Consider the following 7,328-nt stretch of genomic DNA (forward strand, 5'->3'; position numbering starts at 1 on the left):
ACCAGAAGAAAAGAGAATAAAAAAAAAGAGAGAGAAAAAAAGACCCACAAAAGATTGCTTTGGCAATCAGGGGTCTTTTATGGTTCCATATAAATTTTGGCATTGTTTGTTCTAGTTCTGTGGAAAATGTCATGAGCATTTTGACAGGGGGTTGCACTGGATCTGTAGATTGCTTTGGGTAGCACGGCCATTTTGATAACGTTGATTCTTCCAATGCAGGAGCACAAGAAATCTTTCCATTTATATCATCCTTGATTTCCTTCATTGGTGTTTTACAGTTTTCAGAGTATAGGTAACCTCCTTGGTTAAGTTTATTTCTAGGTATTTTGTTTTTGATGCAATGGAAATGTTTATGCCAGTTATAAAGTTCTGGTTTTTGAAGTGGGGGGAAAAAAACAATGAATGGAGGGCCACAAATGGCAAAATATCCTTCTTTTTTGTGGGTGAGTTGTATTCTATTACAAGTATATGCTACATCTTCTTTATCCATTCATGTGCATTTATCCTATCTTGGCAGTTATAAACACCGTTGCTTGTTAATAGCAGGGTATATGTATCTTTTTGAATTAATGTTTTTGTTTTTCTTGGATATATGCCCAGCAGTGGAATTGCTGGGCCATATGGTGGTTCTGTTCTTAGGTTTTTGAGAAACCTCTATATTGTTTTCCATGGTGGCTGCACCAATTTACATCCCACCCACAGTGTGCAAGGGTTCCCTTTCCCCCACACCCTCGCCAACATTTGGTATCTGCGTTCTTTTTGAGGATGGCCATTCTGACAGCTGTGAGATGGTGTCTCATTGTGTTTTGATTTGCATTTCCCTGATATTAGTGATGCTGAGCAACTTTTTCCTGCTTCTGTTGGCCATCTGCATTTCCTATTTGGAAAAATGTCTGTTCAGTTCTTCTACCCGTATTTTAAATGGGTTGGTTGGTGTTTGCTTTTTCACTGAAGTACAGTTGATTTAAAATGTTGGGGAAAAAAAGGAAAAAAGAGTATGGGTATGCGGGACAACTGATTGTCTGCCCAGCAGAAGGAAACAGCCTTATATTGGTGACTTTCAGGAGGGCATTTGGGAAGGGGCATGGAAAGCTGTCAAATATTTTTATTTTTTACATCCTACACTTATTACTTAACCTATGTGAATTATTTAAAAATGTACTCCTTTGTTACTTTTGTAATTAAAAGAACAGTTACATGTTTCTTAAAAACAGAAGTTAAAAGGGAAAAAACAAAACAAAACACTGAGTAGGGTTGGTCTGGGTACTTAGGGGGAAGTCTGGCCTGTCATTTTCCTTGAATTGGCTACCTTAATAGTTTGTCGAAATAAAACTGAAGTCTTATGAGAGCCATCTGGCTCCAAAGATGGGACCCTCCTCCTGGCCAGCAAGGCGTTCTCAGGTGACTGAGGAACTGGCAGGAGGGGTGGAGGCAAAGGCCTCATGCCGTGCAGCTGTCCCTGTAGAGAAACCCACTAGTGACTTTATTCTGACAAACTGGCCGTAGAATGGAGAATAAACTTTTAAAACAAAAGAAAGAGGATGACAGATTGCCAGCCTCCAACTAATACCCCAGCCAGGTTTACGTATGTACAAAACTTACAACTTAGTTGGGAATTAAAGAAAATCTCACCCTGAAAGTAACTAAGCCAGGGCTCTTTTATTGCATATACAGTTAATTTGCATTTCTCTTCCTGGGCCCTTGAAATGCAAATATTTTATCTTTTTCTGGGTGTTTTGTGTGTGTGTGTGTGTGTTTAAAAAAACTTGGTCTCTGCCATCCAGAAGATACAAATATGGTACACATATGGCAGCCATGCAAAGAGACTGGGATTCTGAGCAATCCTTTGTACCAGTTCTGAGGCATTTTGCATCAGCCTGGACCACGAAGGCCTTTACTTTTTTGGGGAAAATAAACGTTTGAATCCCCTACTCTTTTGTGGGGAAGTCTCTTTGTCTTATTGGTTTAAAATCACTACTAACATATCTCTCATTGATGACCAGATGATGGATCCTTTAAACTGGAGAAACTTCTAAATTGGTAAAATTTTAGAGAGCTCTCATTATAAATAGCTATTTTATTGGTACCTATAAAAATCAATCAGATTTAAAGGTGGAAAAAAAAATACATCTAATGGTTACCCTAAGAACTCCCTTAGTTTAAAACAACAGCAGCAGCAGTTTGGAAAGCTTTCTTTGTGTTCTCCCCTTCCCCTCAATGGGTTTTGCAGATGCTAATAAAAACATTAGAATAATTCATGTTTATTAGGTTGAGTAACTGGAAAAAGACTGTAGAAAAAAGATTTTTTTTTTTTCTTAAGGTAAAAAAAAAAAATCTATAAGGGATTTATCCCAAATGTATAAACATTTTTCAGATGGTTATTTAAAATGGGATAAATAAAAGACATTTATTGATTAAATTACAAGGTTTTGATACTACAGTACATAAGGTTAAAAAGGCCAAAGGGACCCCCTATGGGTCCCCAATATTAAAGTTCAAAAAGCCTACTCTCTTTACCCCAGGTTAAAATACATATATTTATAGGGCTGGAAAAGAAAAATGTACACTGAGATACTTGACCAACAATTGGAGCAACAGTTAAACCAATTAATCAGATTTAAAGATTGACAAGGGCCTAAGTCCCTTGGCTCAAACTCCCCTGGGGATCCCAGAGATTTTTCTATAAAATTAGATAAAATGGACAAGAGATAAAAGAAAGGAAAAAAAAAAAAGGCTTCTAGGACTCTTCTAAAACAAGACTTATTGATTGAAAACTAATAAAAACTAAAAGGTGTAAGAGTTTACACAATTGAGATAAAAGTTTATAAAAATTGGTATATTTAAATGGGCTTTATATAAACCTCTTTTGCTTAATTACGTTGTGGGATAGACATGTTTCAGTGGGGAATACTTCCCCTGCTTGGTATTATAAGGCTGGGCACATAAACCTGTCCCTCAGGAAATATCAATTAAAACATACTAAAGAAAACCAATAGGGTTACCCAGCTGTACAATATAAAGTAGAACTAAAAACTGATCTTCAGGGGCTAATAAGAATAATAGAGATTTGCTCTGGGTTTAACTTGTAAACTCAAGAAAGAGGGACTTTATTAAATGCCTTATGCAAGCCTTTGAAGACAAGATAAACTAAACCCTAACTTTTTTTTTTTTTTTTAGTTTTTTTTTGGGGGGGAGGGGAGGTAATTTGGTTTATTTATTTACTTTTAATGGAGGTACTAGGAACTGAATCCAGGACCTCATGCATGCTAAGTATGCACTCTACCACTTAAGCTATACCCTTCCCCTTGAAGCCTAAAGTTTTAAAACATAAAACTCTTTATTTAGAAATCTCACTGATACAAAAAAGCAAATTAAAAAAGGTGTAGTTGAACCTAGGTGACAGACCAGTTCTTTGGGGAACTAAAACCAACTGTCTTTGTCAAGACAATCAGAAATGTAAATACAGCAAACAGCCGGAGACAGGCCTGATGAGCTCAATGAGGTAAAACTTGAAAACAAAAAACTGGGTGCATTTTAAAACTCAACATTCTGAAGAAACTTGAAAGACACATTACTAAATGAAGGAAGCCAGTCTGAAAAGGCTACAAACTGTACGAGTCCAACCAAATGACCTTCTGGAAAAGGCACAGCTACAGAAACAATAAAAAGACCATGGTTTCCAGGGGTTTGGGGAGAGGTGGGGAGGGAGGGAGGGAAGAACAGATAGAGCACAAGGGGTTTCTAGGGTGATGAAATTGTTCTGCGTGATACTATAGTGGTGGCTCCATGTCATTATGCATTTGTCAAAGCCCACAGAATCTACAGCATCAAGAGGGAACCCTAATGTAAACTATGGACTTTGGTTGATAATAATGTGTCCATGTTGGTTCATTGATTGTACCAAAGATGCCACACTGATGAGGGATGTTGAGGGTAGGGGAGTGTGTATGTGTGGGTGGGGAGGGCTACGTGGGAACTCTGTATTTTCTACTCAATTCTGCTGTAAACCTGAAACTGCTCTAAAAATAGTCTATTAAAAAAAAAAAAAACCTCAACATGCTGACAAGTCCTTCAGACCTTATCAAGGACAAATACAAATCTTTTTTTTTTTTTAATTGAGGTATAGTCAGTTTACAATGTTGTGCCAATTTCTGGTGTACAGCACAGTGCTTCAGTCAGACATGAATATACATGTATTCATTTTCATATTCTTTTTCACCATAAGCTATTACAAGATACTGAATATAGTTCCCTGTGCTATATAGTATAAACTTGATTATCTATTTTATATACATTAGTCAGTACTACAAATCTTGAACTCCCTGTTTATCCCTTCCCACCCCCTTATCCCCTGGTAACCATAAGTTTGTTTTCTATGTCTGTGAGTCTGATTCTGTTTTATAAATAAGTTCATTTCTCTTTTTTTAGATTCTACATATAACTGGTAACACATGGTACTGGTCTTTCTCTTTCTGGCTTACTTCACTTAGAATGACATTCTTCAGGGCCATCCATGTTGCTGCAAATGGCATTACTTTATCATTTTTCAAATGGCTTGAGTAGTATTCCATTGTATAAATATACCACAACTTCTTTATCCAGTCATCTGTCGATGGACATTTTGGTTGTTTCCATGCCTTGGCTATTGTAAATAGTGCTGCTGTGAACACTGGGGTGCAGGTGTCTTTTTGAATTATATTTTTCTCCTGATATATGCCCAGGAGTGGGATTGCTGGTCATATGGTAAGTCTATTTTGAGTCTTTTGAGGCATCTCCATACTGTTTTCTGCAATGGATGCACCAAACTGCATTCCCACCAACAGTGTGGGAGGGTTCCCTTTTCTCCACACCCTCTCCAGCAAGGACAAATACTAATCTTGTGTCTTTTCCATAAATATTAAGCCTTAGTGATTTATGCAAGCAAATTCAATTTATTCCAACTGTTATTTATAAGCAGTAAATTTATATTGTAATACCTAATTCATAACTAAGTTTTGAAGTGAAGTTATAAGATCTGTTTTGTCTGTTTATATGTCTGTGTACATATTATAGATGTGAGATGTCTCTACCCCTAAGAAATATCAAAATTAAATTTATAAAAGAGCTCTACTTAATTGACTTAAAAGTAAGCACTTACAAATTAAATTATTTCTAAAATCAAAACTGGCCAAATTGACTTTCAGGTTCACATGAAATGAGAAATATTCAATATTAAGTTAATACCTGGTATTAAGTTTAGTTTGTTTGTTGATCTAATTAATATAGACCTGTCTTTAGAGTCATCAATATTAAGTATAATACTTTTACTGTGCTTAGGTTTAATGAAAGCCAATTAAGGTCTTGTTATATCTGCAGATTTTGTCAAAAAAACTAATTTGCTGTGATAAAATTCTTAGTAAATTAAACGCAAATGAGATAAGAGCTTTTAGATAAATGATTTAAAATGTATCTTAGGAATGTCTGCTTAAAATAATCTCTGCAAATATCTGGTATCTTAAAATTCTAGAGTTGTGCTAAATTAAGTTAAATGATGAGAGTTTTATTAAATAACTAGGTCATTCCCAAATATACTAAAACATTAGTTAACATTGGCTTCCCTTTACAGAGAAGCTAAAGGTATTTGTAACTACTAATAAATATGCTTAGTGCCACCCTAAGATTTTCTATAAGAAAGCACATGGTTTTAGAAATTATTATTGGTATTTGTTTGTCAACCTACATAATGCTAATATAGAAGACAGTTCATAATTGATTATTGCCTAGTTTTCACTGGAAATTAAGGGTTTTAAGAGTTAACTGTTCTAATTTAAATATATAATTAAAGCTACTACAAATGAAGAAAACATTTTGGTATACAGTAGAAAAACAGAGTGTATGTCTTCAGCAAAAGAAGGTATAAAGGATGAAATTACACTTCGTTACTTAGAGTTGGTAGTTTCTAGAGGAGAGAATTAAGGGATAAAATATGATACAGAAAGTGATAGAAGGTTTGTGGAGAAGGAATCCTGAGAAAAAAATTTTGTGTATGGTCAGGATTGACAAAAGGATTGTTGTTAAAAGCAAGCTGGTACAAGGCTGGGGTTTGATTCTCTATGTCAAGAAAACAGTTTCTTACGGAGTGCTACTTTTGGTAACAGATTGTGTGTCTGTGCTTTGAAGCCTCTGTCACTTTGGTCGAGTAAGCATTTCACGGTGACCTATGATTTTATCTGAGCAAGTGTTTTGAAACTTCAACAAGCTTCCCAAATTTCAAATTTTGATTAAAGTTCTTTTGACCTTCAGCTAACTTTGGGATGCTTCAGAGGGCCCATGAAACATCCAAAAGAGAGAGATTAAGCTAACTAGACTTATTTGGTAAGTTAAATTACTTAAAATTGTCAAGTGATTGGGAATAAAGCTTAGGAAGTTATTGGAAGTGAATGGAGGGAACAGTTCATAGTTGCTTGCTTCTTGGTTTTCATTAGAAATTAAGTTTTTTTTTTTTTGAGAAATTGAGGATTCTAATTTAAACATGTCATTGCTGAAAATAATAAGGGAAACATGCCAGCGTACAGTAGGAAAATAGGATATATGTTTTGAGTGAGAAAGGTGTGAGAAATGGAGTGGCATTTTGTTAAGGGAGCTGGTTATTTCTGGATGGGAGAAAATATAGGGGACAGACTAATGTGGATACAGAAGGTTTTGGAGGGTTTGTGGAAAGGAAGCCCTAAAAAAGGAGTTCTGTGCATGGTCAGGCTGAAATTAGATTACACTTAATTAGGTAAATGGATTTTGCTGTTAAAAGTAGGCTGGGGCAGGACTGGATTTTAGTTCCTCTCTGTTGTACGATAACAAGTTTACTTAGAGTGCTTCTGATGACAGATTGTGTGAAACCCCTTGATATTTTTGACAAACTTCCTATCAAATTCTAGTTAAAGTACTTTTGGCTTCAGCTAACTTTGGGGTGCTTCAGAGGGCCCCTGAGACATCTCAGAGAAAAATACTAAACTAACTAAGATTGGTTGGAATGTTAAATTACATGGACACATTGTCAAATGAGTGATAAGCTGTCCCAGGTTATACGTTATGGATAAGTGGTGTTAACATGGATATTCTCGGAGTTGTGTGGAGTTTCTGGGGTGTGGGTGTGTCCTGCTATACTGCTGTCAGTCATGACTCTGGTGGTTGTCTTGGAGGGCCACCTGTCACAGCGACTTGACGGAGCTCTGTCAGGGGCACTGTGATGGGGTCTTCTGCCTTGACTTTTTGGGTCTTATGTCACTTGTGGACAGTTGGGCTGATGCTTTGCAGGACTTAGTTTTCAGGATTCATGGGGGTGGGCTGTGGGG

General features: G+C 36.2%; 1 protein-coding gene across 1 annotated transcript in view; it reads right to left on the minus strand.

Moving 5' to 3' along the window:
• The window catches only part of PMM2 (phosphomannomutase 2), a 47,372-nt gene that overhangs the window by 6,382 nt on the left and 33,662 nt on the right, over nt 1–7,328 (minus strand). The window lies entirely within an intron of this gene.

This window comes from Camelus dromedarius, chromosome 24 (genome assembly GCF_036321535.1).
Source record: "Camelus dromedarius isolate mCamDro1 chromosome 24, mCamDro1.pat, whole genome shotgun sequence".
Classification (NCBI taxonomy): Eukaryota; Metazoa; Chordata; class Mammalia; order Artiodactyla; family Camelidae; genus Camelus; species Camelus dromedarius.